The following is a 16,324-nucleotide window of genomic DNA, read 5'->3' as shown; positions in this document are numbered from 1 at the left end:
CATAAATAGGTTACATAATTTACCACATACCTTGTACACTTCACAGTAATATTCCCAGCTTGCAATTTAAACAATCTTTATACCGAGAATAATTTACACTGAAGACTCTTTAATAATTTTGCAGTCTGTTCCTGGACAGGTAAGGAGTCGTGTTTGTTAAATAAACACTTGCTAGTGTTGATTTTAACTTATTAATCACCCTGTCCTGCTTCCCAGATAATCTGTAGCCTGTCCTGGGTGATGCTCTGCTGGCAAGGCCAGACCTCTGCAGAGGTCCATGTCTTCAGCTTCTGCCTTTCAGCAGCTGCTTGTCTGGGAATGATGTATTTTTTCCTCTGTTATCCAACTGAAACTTCAGTGCAGCTGGTCCTTGCTGGAAGACCAGCTCTGCTGCCGGCATCCTCAGCCAGGAGCACAGAACCCCGGCTTCTCCATCGCCCACCCAAGCACATGTGTGATGGGTGGTGGTGTGACCATGGTGAGGTGGGGCTGGAGGTGAGGAGAGGGCTTTGCACTGATCTGGGAGAGCTTGAGATGCAGGGGTAGAAGACACCTCCATGGGCAGTGGCCCAGAGATATTATATGTGACAAGTCCTTGGGAAGTTTCTGCCTCATCAGCTGGTGTTAGAGACAGGTCCTACTCCAGACCTTGTGGCACCAAGGGGTCAAAAGGAAGTGGTGAAAAGCAACCTGTTCACAACAGCACCTCCAGGCATCTTGCAGGAAGCACTTTGGCCCCAAAGCTTTCCTCCAGGAGCAGCTCCTGGCAAGCAGCCCCAGCCCTGGGACCCAGGGGAGGAGGATGGTGTTGTTCATCCCCCCTTGTCTGGGAGGTCTGTGGGCCCATTTCCATCTCTCCTGATCCCTGGGGTTCCGTGAGTGGCCGTGACTGTCACTGTGTGGCTGGCAGGTGTCAGCCTGGGTGTCCGGCAGTGCCCAGAGGCAATGTGCTCCTTACAGCTGGGCACAGTGTTGAGCTGCTGGTAATGTTTCCAGAGGTCCTGCTCCCCAGATATGTCACTTCCCATGTTTTGGAGTCCAGGCTGTGGCCAAACAGCTCCCACATGGGCAGCAGAAGAGAAGAGAGGCAGTGGGGCAAGGACCTGGAGACAGGTGCTCATGCAAACATCAGCATCACCATTCCTTTCCTTGTCCTGTCGCTTTTCATCCTGCTGCCACTGCCTGGATTCTCCACTTTCCCCAGGAGGGGCCAGTGGTGACAAAGACCATTAATTCTGGAGCAACTGCTTCAAAACCCCATCAGACCCCAAAGCTGTCACCCTGTGACTGATGCCTCTGAGCACCACAGATATCAAACCTGCAAGTAAAATACTTAGGAGTGGGGATGGAGGCTGTCTCATAGCCCTGGCAGCCACCATGGCCACCAGCCACCTCTCACTGATGCTCAGCACTCTCCCCTTCCCCACGGCCCTGCTGGGGGGAGACATTCCCTCCTTGAGCTCCCTGGTATCTGGGGGACCACGGCTCCCCCCAGCTCTGCCTTTGCTCCTCCCAATCTCTGTCCCAATCCGAGCCAACAAATGAGCGTTATGTGCACACAATCACAGGACAGGCACGAGCCAGACCCACGCACCCCAAACCCACGGGCAGACCCCAACCTGGCCGGCTCCTGTAATTATCTCCTGCAAGGCGAAACAATTAGGAGTTTCTGCTGTCCTCTCCCTCCCTTCCCCCTTCCTCTTCATTGTTCTTGGCAAAAAAAGGTTAATTAAACTCAGAAAATATCCCTTTTCTCCCCCTCTCCTAAGCATGAGACTTAATTTTCTCTTTGTATTTAATTAATTCCTGCAAAGGCTCTGACTATATTTTTTTGGTATAATTTCTTTCTTTGTCTCTCTCATTGTTAATCCTTGCATATTCAGTTTTTCTCCTCCCTTTTCCCCTAGATTTGAAATTCTATTACCATTTCAGAAGGCAGGCGTTTGAAGAGAAAATTGAATACCCGTCCAGTCTCGATAAGAAGGGACATTTGGTACTAGCGGTAATTTGTGAAGCAGATTTCCCCACACCCCGTGGTTGGTCCGCACCTTTCTCTCTGCGTTTGCCGTGGATGATGTGCGTGTGCCATAGGGGCGTGGGGATGTCACAGCATTTTGCAGCCTTTATATCCCTGGATTACTGCGTCAGGGCCGTAATGCCCCGGCAGCTGCGTGTGGGGATGGGGTGACACGGTGACACGGTCTGACACCTCCCGTGCACCTTCACACTCCTCAGGAGCCCATCCTGCACCCCACTTCGCTCTTTTTGCCCAGGGGTGATGCCCGATCGTGTTGTCCCCATGGTTTTAGGGGAAGCTGTGTTGTTTTCAGGAGAGCTCCTGTTCCCAGCTCCAGGAGTATCCTCGGTGCCAGCAGGAGTGGGAGCAGCTGCCCTGAGCTCATTCCTGGGCTCTGGCTGTCGGAACGGGCTGGCCGGGGTCCCGCATCCACACCGGCGTGTTGGGGCTGTGGCCCCGGGCTCCTGGCGCTCCTCCGTCCCAGACACAGCCCTGGGCACAAGCCTTGTGTCCCTTGTGCCCTTCCCCACCTTGTCCTCGCACCCAGCGTGGAGTGCTGAGGTCCGGGCATCTGCTCTCGGTGGGAAAACAGGTCCGGGGATTTATGGTGACTTTTCCCCCTGCTCGGGGCTCGCTGTCCCCTCCTGTGGCCTCCCCGGCTCGGGGCATCCTGCGCCGGTCCCCAGCACCCCCAGCGCCCCGAGCCTCTCGGCAGGGCACGAGCGTCCCCCGGTCTGTCCCCCTGTCTGTCCCCCTGTCCGTTCCCCGGTCCGTCCCCCGGTCCGTCCCCCGGTCCGTCCCCCGGTCTGTCCCCCGGTCTGTCCCCCTGTCCGTCCCCCTGTCCGTTCCCCGGTCTGTCCCCCGGTCCGTTCCCCGGTCCGTTCCCCTGTCCGTCCCCCGGTCTGTCCCCCTGTCCGTCCCCCTGTCCGTCCCCCGGTCTGTCCCCCGGTCTGTCCCCCTGTCCGTCCCCCGGTCTGTCCCCCGGTCTGTCCCCCGGTCTGTCCCCCTGTCCGTTCCCCGGTCTGTCCCCCGGTCCGTTCCCCGGTCTGTCCCCCGGTCCGTTCCCCGGTCTGTCCCCCGGTCTGTCCCTCGCTGCCGGCAGCAGCAGCAGCAGGTGGCACTGTCGGCCCGCGCTGCCGCCGCCGCTCCATCGGCCGGGGCCGGGGCCGGGGCCGGGGCCGGGGCCGGGGCCGGGGCCGGGGCCGGGGCCGGGCGGGTCCCGGCGGGTCCCGGGTGCCCCGGGCACGGCACTGCTCAGCCCGAAGTGCATCTCCGTGAGGGTCCCGGCCGAGCCGGGCGCTGCCCGCCTGGGGCAGGACAAGCCCCCCGAGTGTGCCGAGCGGATGAACGGGCTCCCGACACGGTCTGGGTGATGCCCACAACGGCTTGGACGGAGCTGAAGTGAAATATTCCCTGTTTCCTTGGCCGAGAGAGAGACCCCCTGGGCAGTCTATTCCAATGCTTGACAGCCCTTTCAGTGAAAAAAATTCCCTTCATATACAATCTAAACCTACCCTGGTGCAACTTGAGGCTGTTTCCTCTCATTCTGTCACTTGTTACCTGGGAGAAGAGACTGATCCCCACCTGGCTACAATCTCCTTTCAGGTAGGTGGAGATAGAGAAAAGGTCCTGGCTTTGCTGCCCTAGAAGTGCCCAGCCTGAGCTGTACAGCCACCGCTGTGGCATGTCTGTGACTCCAGAGAAGCCCTGCACAGGGTTGGGCGTGGGGTCCTGTTTGGTGTTGTGCTGGGGCTGGAGGGTCCTGGGTCCCAGCAGGGCAGGACTATGGTGTCCATGGACCTGGAAGTTCCAACAGGAGCCCCAGGTAGAACTCCCCATCCTGGCACAGCCATCACCCTGAAGTGGAATAGGTGGGACATGATGGGGAGCTGAGGCGGGATGTGAGAGTCTGGAGAAACCTTTTAAGTCCAGGGGCAGCAGCCTGGGGGTGGAGAGCAGGGGGGTGACTGCTGAAGCTGCAGAGCCCTCAGGGAGCAGCATTCTCCCCACCTCCCTCACTGCTGGGTAAATCATGACGGCTTGGACTGAGCTGAAGTGAAATATTCTCTGTTTCCTTGCCCAAATCTGTAGTTTCCTTCTGGCTCTGAGGCTCTGGGCCATATTGCACATTTGAATTTAAAAGCAGACTTGTGCTTAGGCTTGTTATTTATTTATTTATTTATTCTAGAATTGTTATTTTCTTTAAAGTCAGGGTCCTTTTTTTCTGCAGATTTGTGGTTCCTCTTCAAGCAATGACTGATGGGCCCGGGTGCAGAGGGCTGGGGACACGAGTCAGAAGTTGGTCCCTGGTTGTGTGGGGTGTCCTTGGGGATGTCTGGAGCTGGCAGGGAGAGCGTGGTGGAGGGGAGAGCCTGGGAGCCTGGTGCTGGCTCCCAGCCCTGAAAAGGGAGAAGCAGAGTTAAGGCGATAGCTGGGGGTGCTAATGGGCACCCCTCTTCCCCTCCCTGCTGTAGGATTTGCCATCTGCTGTGCGAGAAGCGGCATTTGCTTGCTTCAGGGATGTCACGTCCCTTCTCAGCATCGCTGTGCTGTCCTGGCTGGGCTGCACCCTGACGTGCCCAGCCAGCCTCGTGTCCCCGAGGGCTGGCCTGCAGCAGAGTGGCTCTGGGCCCTGAACGTGGCCTTGTGCTTTGTCGTGGGTTTATCTCGCTCCCTGGAAAGCCTGAAAGTTGGTCCCTGAGACGGTGGCACAGGATGCCCAAGTCCCAGTGGCCATGGCCGGGCTCTTGGGCATCTGCTGGGAGCCAAGTGTGGACCAGCCTCACCCCAGGGATGGGAGCAGCTCTACAGAGCAACTTTGGAGTGCAGTGCTGGTGGGCCAGGTGGAAGGAGAGGGTGGAGAGGGACGGGAGGAAACACAGATAACTAGAAGAGGCAGGAGAGGGGAGGAGGTGGGACAGGTGAAGGAGGAGTTGTGCAGAGAGGAGGACACTGGGGAAGGAGGGGTAAAAAGCGGGGAGAGAGCCCTGCTGCAGGAGCAGCCACCCCGTGCCGCTCACCCGGGGAGCCCATCTCCCTGTCAAGCTGCTAACGAGGATTAATTGCCTGTTCCGAGCTCCTGTGCGGGGCTGCAGCCGCTGCCGCTGCCCTCCGGTGCGGGTCCCCAGTGGCTCCCTGGGTAATTTATGGTCACATCGGTGCAGGCAGCTGTTCGCAGGTTGGCAGCAGCTCCGATGGGAGCCTGTGCCTGCTTTGAGCCTCTAAATAACCCCATCGGCTCTGCAAGCCATCCTGGCCAGGCTGCCCAGCCAAGCTGCAGGGAGGAGAGGGTGGGAGTCAGAAAACACTGGTCCATCCCCCACAGGCATCGGGGTCCCCAGGCCAGGGAAGCAGATGGCTGCAGCCAGCTCATGGCAGCCTCGTCACAATGGGGTCCCTTAAATACCGATACCACAATTAATTGGCATTCACTGATCGCTGCTGAATCTTGCTGCCTCGCTGCACATGGGGCAGGCGGGCGCCGGCAGCCGGTGTGCTGCCCAGCGGAGGCTGGAAGCGCTGCTGGCATCTCTCTCCATGCCCTGGGATATGTGTGGAGACATATGCTTCCCCAATCTGCTCGAGCCTTGATGTGTTTTGACCATTCCTTGCAAATGGCCTCAGAGGGTTTTAGCTGGGGAAGGAGGTGCCTGGGACACTGAGGCAATGATGGTGAGCCCCTGTCATGTCCTGGTGGAAAAGGCTGGAAGGGGCAGGAATAATTTGGGGGTGCAAGAAAAGCCTCAGGGCCACGTGCTGGGTATTACTGGGACATTGGCTCTTCTAGAGCTGGCAATCTCTGTCCTGGGGTGATCCAAGTCACCCTGAGCCTAGGCAGCACAGCCAGAGGTATAACCCAATCTATAATCCTTTGCCTTCAAGGATTTAGTGTGTCTTAAGCCTTGTCCTGGCACAAAACTACTGGATAAGAAAAGTAGAGCTTGCAACCATCTCCTCAGAGTCCTCTGGCTGCTGTGAGCACTCTCAACATCATCTCACCGGCTTGCAAGTCAGGAGGATGTGACCTGACCTGGTGCCTGCAGCTGGCATCACTTGATGATGATGAGGTGGCCACTGGGGCTCACCACGAGAGTTCTCCCAGCTGCACCCAGGGCAAGCCAGGGGCCCCTGATGGCTGCTGGCCTTGGGCACTGGCATTTTGGCACCTTTGACAGAGCACAGAGGTGATGTGTTTCTGGTGTGCTGCTTCCCACAAGCAGTGATTTTGCTTTCCAAGGGGTTGCCTCTGTGCTCCTGAGTTTGCTTCTCCATTTGCCACATGTGGCAACACGTGCTCAATTTCTTGTGTGCTTCTGCCATCAGACAAACCCAAGTCCCTGGCCTGTGGGCCGAGGTTCATGGGGAGAGCAGGGGCTCAAAGGATGGGGAAGAGGCATCTGGGGGTCCTGCCAGGATTGAGGGAGGAGGGAGATCTCACGGCGGTGCAGGGATCTTGGGAGGTGACAGCAAAGCCCCTGCCAAGGGCCAGGGAGGTGCAGGGGCTCTAGAGGTGGTTCATGTCTGCAGGATGGGGCTTTCCTTGCTAATGGAGTGGGGTTCTGTAGCCTGGAGCCCAGAAGGATTGCAGCAGGCAGAGTGTCGTGCTGGGGTTTATTACGAGCCAGTTAATAACTCTGTACTGGATGGTTCATTAAAGGAGTTAATTTACCCTGGGTTGGTCTCTAATGTGGGCTACAAGGCTCAGCTGTGGCCATGTCAGGCTGAGCCTCTGCTGCCTCACTGCCCCAAGACATTGCCCTTCAGCCTCACTGCCAGCAGCAGGGCTTGTGGGGTGAGGAGGTGCCAGCAAGGATGGGCTCTGTCTCCACAGGGTTTCTACTGCCATCCCCTTCTTTGTGATGCCCAAGCTGGGACAGCCAGCACCCCCTCCCCACCCCCGTGTCCCCATTCCTGCAATGAGGCACCAGGACAGCCCCATGGCTTGGCTCAGGGGCCTGCCCTCCCTGGTCAGCCCCAGGTGGCTGAGCTTCCTCATGGCACCGTGTCGGGAACTGGCTTTAGGAATACATATTGACATTAAAAAAGGCCCCTTTGTACCTATTAATTGAAGTCATTAAATTTAATGGGATGGTTATTGCATGTTAAATAAACACTGGCTAATTATGAAAAACATATTTGCTAAGGTTTAACTATAGAAAAGATGCCTCAATTACATGGTTATTAAACCTCAAAAAATATACACTTTTAATAATGAAGTGACATTTAAATAACATACATTAACTGTCTTATTAAATGTTGATTCTTTTCATATTTGAGGACTTTAATTTAGAATGTTTTCCCTGGCACTAACTATACGATGCATCATTAGCTGTCTTTCACTCATCATTTTGTAAACTTTTCTAATAAATGGGCTGAAGTGTTTGTATCTGCTTTTGTTTTCCTAGTTTCCATCTCTCTCTTCAGGAAGTAGGGATGTGGCAGGGGAATGTGCAGGCAGAGCAGGAACTTCCAGGCAGCTTCTTCAAATCACTAAACTCTCCCTAAAGATGGTAAACCCCTTCCTAAATCTGTCATCTTAAAATAGGCAGGCAGCCAAACTCTTCAGGATTTTTGGCACATCCTTATGGAAAGGACCACTGTGCCTTGCTCTTGGTTTTCCAGATTGAATTGGTTTGTAAGAAGTACCCAGGAGATGGAGAGCAGGGTAAAGAGCAGGAGCTCAAGGCTGCAGTGGAAGCACCATTCTGGTACAGCATTCTGTGTCTGCTACCAAACCATGGCACTAATTCTTGGAAAAATCAGTATTTTGGGATGCCTGCATCCTTCCCAGGTGTGGGGGAACCTGCTTGGAGAGGGATGCGCTGTGGGGCACATCCCCAGGTGCTGCAGCTCCCAGCCCTGCTGCTCACAGGGATTCCTCTGTGGCCGGAGGGGCAGGGAGCAGGGTCTGGGCTGTAGGAATGGTGTGGGGCAGCACAGCCCAGGGCATGCAGGCTCCTTCCTTAATGCATTTATCGATTGCAGTGTACACGTCAGGATGTAATTTAGAAATCACTCTCCCAGAATCAATTAAAGACCTTACTGGCAACATGGGCATCTCTTCTATTTAAAGCCTTCACCCTTCCCTCAAACGCACACCCCACCATTCCTGCTCAGCTTTTGGGGAGTTCTTGTCTCCCTCCCAGCCATCTGGAAGTGTGGGTGCTGGGATCACCCTCTGGCAGACCTGCTGCTTTTCTGAGCACTGGTGTTGCCTCAGCTGCCTCCCAAACCAGCCATCAGTTAGGGGCTGTCAGGGAGCCAAGACCTCTCATCTTCCGGACACATTCTTAATGTTCCCTGCGTTCACAGCGAGGTGAGTAATCTGTGCTTGGGAGGCCCAGTGGGCAGCACAGAGGCACTTAAATTAATTATGGAGGAGTTAAGTCCCAGGGGGGGCTCCCTGTGGAGCGGGGCTCAGAGGCAGTCGGCCGTGCTGACTGCTTTGGGCAGGGGCTGGAAGGTCCCTCGCCTGCCCTGTGGCTGCTCCATCACCGTGAGGAGCTGCCCCAGCATTAGACCACAGCTGGGGTCAGGAGGAGGGGGCTCACTAAAGGCAGCAGGAGGGGATGGCCTTGTGGGCGAGGGGATGTGGCACATCCTCTGGCTTTCCGGCCAAGTGAGTACAGCCACTGTGAGACAGTGATGTGCCAGCTGGTCCGTACTGGCTCTTGCGGGCTGGGTGTGATGCCTGTACCCCATAATGGCTCTTTCTGGGGCACAGCCAGGGCTGCCTGGTGCATGGGGGTGGTGTTGGAGGTAAATGGTCTCCCAAGCCCATCAGCTCATCCATTTCCCTACCCTCCTGTTGTGCCATTTGGTGTTGGCAGGGAAAGTGGGGCACAGCCCCCAGGCGAGTGGATCTGGGGCCAGTTGATGGTGACCCCAGGTCTCCCAATGCAGAGGGGCATCAAGGTGGGGATGGCTGAACCCAATGAGTCCAGCTGGTGCTGCAAACCCAGCAGGCTTACAACAGTGTGGATTCAGCAAAGGACTTGTTTATTTGAGTGGAGAACCTGAGATTCTAAAATGCACCTTGGAGTGGGGTGATACAATTGTAACTCAGGATTCCTGTGCTGCAAGACAGGGTGCAGTCAGAGTGGGCTGCTGTGGTAAGCATCAGGCTTTCTATTCTGATTCTGACTTGCTTAATGTTATGGGGTTTGTTCACAAAAGGAAACTGAAAATCTTTCTTCCAAGACATAGAACTTTGGCCATGTCTAAAAGAATTTCCCTTTTTTCCTTCCCCCTTCCCCACCCCCCTTTTCTTACTGTGGTAATGAACTTTCAACAAAACAATTACTGGTTGGGTTTCAATTCTTTAGTCAATAATATTTTTTCCATGGAAGGCTGAAATTTGGGTCCTGTCTTTGTGCCCTCTCTCCTACCGACTGTTACAGGGGCACAGACAGAAGCCAGAGCAGTGAAACATCCCTGCTCCATCCCAGCACCATTATGCTCATAGCAGTGACACCAGGACTCCTCTGGCAGTGATGTGAGGCACAAACACAGCTCTGCTCTTCCTCTGGCTGCCTTGGGGGTACCAGGCTCTCCAGTTTGTCCCACCCCAGAAACAGGAGGAACACAGAGAATTACAGACCCACATCAGGAGGGTTCATGGCCAGGAAGCCCAAGCCAAGAGGCCACAGGTACCCCCCTCAGGCTGCAGTGTCCTGCTGCCTCAGGGTGAGGCTTGTGGTGCTTGGTATTCACAAGCCTGAATATTTCTTCCTCACCAAGGTTTGTGGTGCTCCTCAAGGGATCTCTGTGCTGCAATATAACATCCCTGTATAGGGAAATTGTCTTAAGTAATGGTTTCTGCAGATTTTTTTTAAGGTATATTTATCCTATCTTTTATTGGAATAGAATTAAAGCAAAATTAGAAACTAAAATAACTTTAATTACGAATTTCATGATTCGGTGTGTTGTAAATCTTTCAGCATAATATTGTGCCATAAAAATGCTATTTTGTGATAATTATTATTATTATAATTAATGTTCCTTAATTGCTGATGTCGCAGGCACGTGTTGTCTCCCAGGTTTTCCTGCGGTGTCTCTGGAGGAGCTCTTCCACGGCGGGGGAGATGCAGAGGATCCAGGAGGTGCCTGGGCAGGCACTGGCTGTGCTCCCATGGGTGGATGTCCATGTGCCCGAGCGATACTGCCAGTTTATCCCACCCTGTGTGTCGCTCACAGAGCTCCAGACAAGGAGGATGCCACAAACTGTGAATGACGCCTCTGTCCCAGGCTTTGCTGTGCTCATACACACACTCATGGTCACCCACGAGCTCCCTCCAAGAGGGAGAGGGGCTGAGTGTGGTTTGAGGGCTCTGCCTTTGGCCCAGTGAGAGCACCCCAGGGTGCCTGTCTGTCCTTGCAGGGGTGCTGCAGATACGTGAGAGGAGGAGATGCTGGCTATGAGCAAGGGGAATATGTGATGGGGGACTAAGACTGGCCAGATGGAGATGGGGAGAAGGCAGTGGGATGGAAAAATGATGGGATGGATGCAGTGGCCGGACCAGGGTTTAGCAGCTCTCCTCAGCGTCCCTTGTCAGCCCAGAGGATGCTGCTGGGGCTGGGAGGCAGCAGCAGAGTGGGTCTTTGGGCCCAGGTGCGAGGGAGGAGCAGGAGCATGGGGATGGAAAACGCCTGATGCCAAGTGTGTGAATTTTTCATGTGACCCAGAGGCCCCACTTGTGACAGCATGGGGCTGCCCAGGCCCAGCTGAGAGAGGGAAGGCATGAAAAGAGCCACTGAACCACCTGCTTCACAGTGGTGAGTGTATATGGGATGAAGCTGAAACCAGGATACATTTTTAATGACTCAGGCAGGGCTGGGTTTCTTTAAATAAGGCTAGACAATAAATATGTGCTCCTGAAGCTGTGTAGTGCACCACGGATGCATTATTTACAGCAGCTTCTTCCTTGTCCATTTTAATTTTACATGGGTACTGGAGAAAGGGAAGGGACTCCTTGGTGTCTCAGGGCCACCCACTTGCTCCATGTGACAGAGGTGAATTTAAAGGATTTGGTGTTGATCTTTCCACTGAGTTGAGTCATGGGGAAAACAGTCATCCTAGAAATGGAGCCTGGCACCTGGGAGTGGAGGGAGCTATGGCCTGAAGTTTTGTCTGACTGATGCATCACCCGGTCTTGATAGTGCCATTTTCTGCCTGCTCCCCATGGATGAAATGCAGGGGGGATGTTCTGAGGCTGCTGCAGCCTTCCCTTGTGCCTACACATGCTCAGCACAGAATCTCTGCTCCCTGCACTGCTGCAGGAGCAGAAAGCCTTTGGGAAGAGGACAGTGACACATGATCCTAAGAGTGAGCAAGAAGGTGAAGCTGCTCCATGGAAATGGTCCTCAGCTGACCCTGGCAGAGGAGGGTATGGAGCAGGTGGGATAAACAGCAGGACAGTGGGCTGTGGCAGAGCAGGGGAGGAGGAGTGCTCCAAAGGACACAGAGTTTCTGAGTGTCTCTTCTGCTGGCTGTTGCAGTGGCTCCCGGTGGGATGGGTGTCCCTGCGCCACGTGGCAGTGATGCCACGTCCCTGGTGGTGCATCTTGGAGACTTTGTGGGCCTGGGGAACGGGGCAGTGACTTTTCCCCTATCTTCAACATTGCCCTGACTCAGTCTGTGCTTGGTGCACCTTGGGCGGGGATGTCGGGCTGCCAGGGGAAGCACAAAGTGGTTCCAGCACTCCTGAGGGGCTGCTAAGGTGGGATCAAAGTCTAGGAGCTGATGGACATGAGGCTGCTTTCCCCAGCACTGCCAGGCCTGGGAGGGTTGAGATGGCAGCTTGACGGCTTGGAAAATAGGCTGAGATGAAGGAATATCAATAGGAGAGCGAGCTGTTCCTGCCGAACAGCCCCGGGGCAGCTAACGTGAAATGCTGGTTGTCTCGGAGGAGTTGACAGGTGTCTGCATCAGGCATCCTGCTAATTAAGCACCGTCATGAGTCACAGGGCTGAGGGATGAAGGAGCTGGGAAGGAGCTCAGCCGGAGCAGGTATGGCCAGAGGGGATCTCTGCAGGACCTCCCTGCCCGCCGGGGATGGGCTGGTGCGAGCCCGACTTGTCGGCGGGTGGATACACAGTCTGGGAGCTGGCAATCAGCTTTGAGAAGAGCAGAGTGAGCCATCCCACCGGCTGTCTGTCTTCCCCCTTTGTGGCTGCGTGTCCTTCCCTGCCTCCCATGTGCTGGCACTGATGTCCAGACCAGTCTCCTGTCACACACCTGGCAGGGTCCCCAGAGCCTCTCCCACAGCTCCCAGCACCCATCCCATCAAACCTCTTCCCAAATCAAGGTGTGCATCCCTGCCAGTGGGACAGCCTGAGAAAACGGGGCTGTTCCCAGACCAATTTCTCTCCTGATCCCCTTCAAGATCCTCTTCTTACTGAAATGAACAGAAGTGCTGCCAGCCCAGGGAGGCCTCTGCCAGAAAACTCCCAGGAACATGAGCATGGTGGGGTGGACGAAGGGGCTGCCTGCCTCTTTGTGGACACCGGTGATCCGGAGGGGGCCTGTAGCAGTGGGCAGAGGATGAAAGCCGTTCTGGCAGACAGCAAAGTGCCTTCCTTTCTGTGCAGAACCAGGAGTGAAGGAATGCTGCCACCCTGGCCACAGCCCCTGTGCCACCCTGCACCTGCGTGCCTCTCCAGCACCCTTTGCCCACTGCCCTTCGTGCCTCTGCGGCTGCCATCCCCTGGAAAATGGCTCTATTCATTACCCATTTTAATTCCACCCTGGATCCCCAGAGCTCTGCAGACACAGTTTGTTATCCTGGCTGTCAAGAAGCTTAAAGAGCTGCCGATGCCTCCTGGAAAACTTTGACAAGCCCTCTGGTCAGGCCCGGTGCTGCTCCCCAGCCTGGCTGCTCAGCCTTTCTGCTCCTGAGGCTGGATTAGCAAAGATGTCTGTGAGGGTGGAAGGAGGGAAAAAACCCCATTGTTGCCATCTGGGCAGAGTGGATCCCTCCTGGTGCCTGTGCCCATCAGGGGGATTGCCTGGGACTGTCTGGGCAGAGCTGCAGAGCTTGGCTGTGAAGGTCTCCAAAGCCCACATTTGGATTCCAGATTGTTCTCTGGGCCAGACACATTTCACAGCCTAAAACCCTTTGGGCTGAGGCCACTGGGTTTCTCTCATCCCTGTGTGTTCAGTGCAGGGGGTTTAAAAGGAGGTTGCAGGTTCTTGGGGGTTCATTCTCTGAAAAGTTTTCTGCCTGTGGATGATAACCAAGGGAAGTGACACTGTCTTGACTCCTGCACTGTGTAGAACTCTGCCTTTGATCAGAATATTTTAGCAATCAAAGACTGCAAACAGTAGAAAAACTGTGAATTTGTCTGATTTTTTTTGTTCCCTCAGCACTCAGCCTGGGAGAGCAGAGTAGAGGAGCCCCTCCCCATCTCTCTCCAGTGACCTAATCCTCTCCCGGTTAGTCTCTGGTTTTGACAAAGTAGTTGTCAGGCTGCCTTTAGAGAACAAGATGCCCCTCAGTCTCTCTGGTAACATAGGCAAAGTGTCCCAGACACCCCAAGAACAGTTTGTGTCTCGCTGTGATTTTGGTCGAAGCTGGGTAAGAGGCACCGGGTCAGCGTTGAGGGCGATGAGAAGGAGCCGGGTGAACCCCTTACCCTTCACTGCTGGGATTTGAGTCCAGCTGCCTCCGGAGCCATCCTCTGCCCCCAGCCCTTCCTCCCAGCACCCTGCGGAGCTCGGGAGTGCTTTTGAGGTGCCACTCAAGCCTCTGTCCTCGGGGCACAGCCAGGCTGTCAGCCCGCGGCGCCTGGCGGGGGGCGGCGGGGATGAGCGGGGGGGCTGTGGATGAACAGAGCAGCCCCCGGGGAGGCAGGATGAAAGGCCGAGCTTCCCGAGATAACGAGAGTGTCTCTGCGGGGGTGAGGTGCCCAGACATGGGGGGAAGCCATGTGAGTGACAAGCGTGTCCCGGTGCCCGCCGGGCTCACTGGAACGAGCCCTGGGACCAGCCATGGGAGCTCTGCGGGTCACTGCGAGCCTGAGGCTGTTCCCTCCCAGTGCAAACCCGGGATCCTCGCTGCCAGCTCCCTCCTGACCCTTGCTGGGCACGGGCATGGTGGTTCTTGGGTTTTCCTTCTGCCTTTTTAGTCCCTTCTCTCAGGGCTGGGCCGCCCTTGGTGTATCAGGGAGGGGCTGGTGGTGCACTCCCTGTTCTTTTCTCACCTTGGTTTGTCACTCACTGTGTGTATGTGGACAAACACATCTTCCAGCAGAAATAAATCGCTCCAGTTTCCTATCCCAGGGGCACCCAGGAATGGTAGCAGTGGCCCAGGGCTCTGTACTGCTGTGTCACTCAGTCCTGCTCTGGGGAGGGAGAATTCATCCCTCTCTTTTTGCCTCTGTGGCAGGAGATGGCAGCCATGGGACCAAGGTGTGCTGGCACCAGCCCTGGGAGAGTGGATTTAAAAGCAGTAGTGGGAGATTGCCTGAATATCTCTCCCTTCTTTTTATTCGTTTAAGAGGTTTTGCTGTCTCGGTAACTCCCCTGAGAGACAGGAGCAGCAGCCTCTTTGGATGTGAATACCTGACAAGTTTTTAATGTGAAAGGAATTCACTAAATTTAGGCTCTTTGGAGGAAGGGGGGGGAAAAAAAACGAGAAGTGTTTCTTTCAGTCTGGGGGAAGCGATCCAAATCCCAGCCACTTCCCTGCCGGCAGAGCTTGATGATGTCTTCTCTGTCTGGAAAGCTTTTAAGTCTGGGCCCCATGTGTGTCCCTGCACAAACAAGAGGTGGGAGAATGGCAGCCACTGATGCTGTGCCCTGGGGGAACGGGCCTGTTCCCAGCTCCTCTGGTCTCCTGGAAATGAATGCTGGTGAGGGCTGGATGGGGAGATAAATGAGAAGAAAACCTTATTGTCCGAGTTGCAGGGACATCATCTTTGCTCTCAGGTGGGCTCTGAGTGAGGTGTGAGCATTGAGATGCTGAGGGTACTGAGGGGAGAGCAGCTCTGCTGTTGAACTCAACCAAACCACCCTTTGTCTCCTCTATTTTCCTCCCTGCTCTCACTGGAGCCTCTGAAGGTTCATTATCTGCTCTGTTCTGGTACTTGAGACTCACCTGTGCCTTGTGCTCTTCTTTCATGTCCTCTCCCAAAGTGCCCTGTGCTGCTCTCCACAGCTTTGGAATTCAGTTCCTCCTGTCAGAGAAGGCAAGGAGCTCCTATGGGTTTGTAGACACACACACACCTGCTGGGATCTTGCAGAGGATATCTACATGTGTGCCTGCACAAGGTGAGCACATACCTTCCTTCGCAGATGGGGCAGCTCCCAGACTCCTGTGGTGTGTAAAGGACAAAGTGTCCAAAGGACAAAGTGTCCCTGTGTCAAGAGCTGGTGGGGCTAAAGGTCTGGCTGCTTGCAGCCAAGAAAACCTGCCTGAACAAGCTACCTTGCACCGGTTGCCCCTGTGCTGCAGCAAGTGGTGGGGTCCCAGTGAACCAGAACCGTTTACAGCTCCATCTCCTCATGGGGAGCTCTGGAGAGATCCACTCCCTGTGGTTTCCATCCCAAAGGTCTCTTCTGAAATCTGTGGAGGTGCTCATGACAAACACCATTTATTCCTCCTGACTTTGCAAAGGTCCTTCCCTGGTGGAGAGGTGATGGAGCATTTCACTGGGGTCTAGGCAAACACAGGACAGGGGAAAGGCAGGGTGGCACTGCTGTCTCTGGAAAGGGACTCTGCGGCTGGCATGGTGGGTTACAATTGAGCGTGCTTAAAAAAGACAAACAACCCCTTCAGACCTGTAATTAATATATTTGGATGTTTTTTATTATTTTTCGTCCCTTTTGTAACTTTAATTTTAGGTGGAGTGGATGCGATTCCAGTGGGAAGATGCTGGATGGACAGCCCTGGGGAACGAGGTGCAGGGGAGCGGAGGGCGAGGACGCTCAGCTGGGTGCAGCCCCCTCCTTGCCCCTCAGCCCCCCCTCCTTGCCCCTCAGTCCCCCCTCCTTGCCCCTCAGTCCCCCCTCCTTGCCCCTCAGCCCCTCCTTGCCCCTCAGCCCCCCCTCCTTGCCCCTCAGCCCCCCCTCCTTGCGCCTCAGCCCCCCCTCCTTGCCCCTCAGCCCCCTCCTTGTCCCTCAGCCCCCTCCTTGCCCCTCAGCCCCCCCTCCTTGCGCCTCAGCCCCCCCTCCTTGTCCCTCAGCCCCCCCTCCTTGTCCCTCAGCCCCTCCTTGCGCCTCAGCCCCCCCTCCTTGCCCCTCAGCCCCCCCTCCTTGCCCCTCAGCCCCTCCTTGTCCCTCAGCCCCCCCCTCCTTGCCCCTCAGCC

The 16,324-nt window shown here is 55.5% G+C and overlaps 1 long non-coding RNA gene across 1 annotated transcript; it reads right to left on the bottom strand.

Moving 5' to 3' along the window:
* Window positions 1-11,407: 11,407 nt before the first annotated feature.
* LOC111934873 (uncharacterized) lies at window positions 11,408-15,443 on the bottom strand. Its single transcript, XR_002867466.2, has 3 exons — window positions 15,300-15,443; window positions 15,115-15,193; window positions 11,408-14,770 (listed from the first exon to the last, which is right to left on the bottom strand). It is a non-coding gene; the product is annotated as an uncharacterized LOC111934873 (long non-coding RNA).
* Window positions 15,444-16,324: the final 881 nt, after the last annotated feature.

This window comes from Cyanistes caeruleus, chromosome 11 (genome assembly GCF_971803275.1).
Source record: "Cyanistes caeruleus chromosome 11, bCyaCae1.hap1.1, whole genome shotgun sequence".
Lineage (NCBI taxonomy): Eukaryota > Metazoa > Chordata > Aves > Passeriformes > Paridae > Cyanistes > Cyanistes caeruleus.
This window is presented reverse-complemented; position numbering and strand designations above follow the sequence as displayed.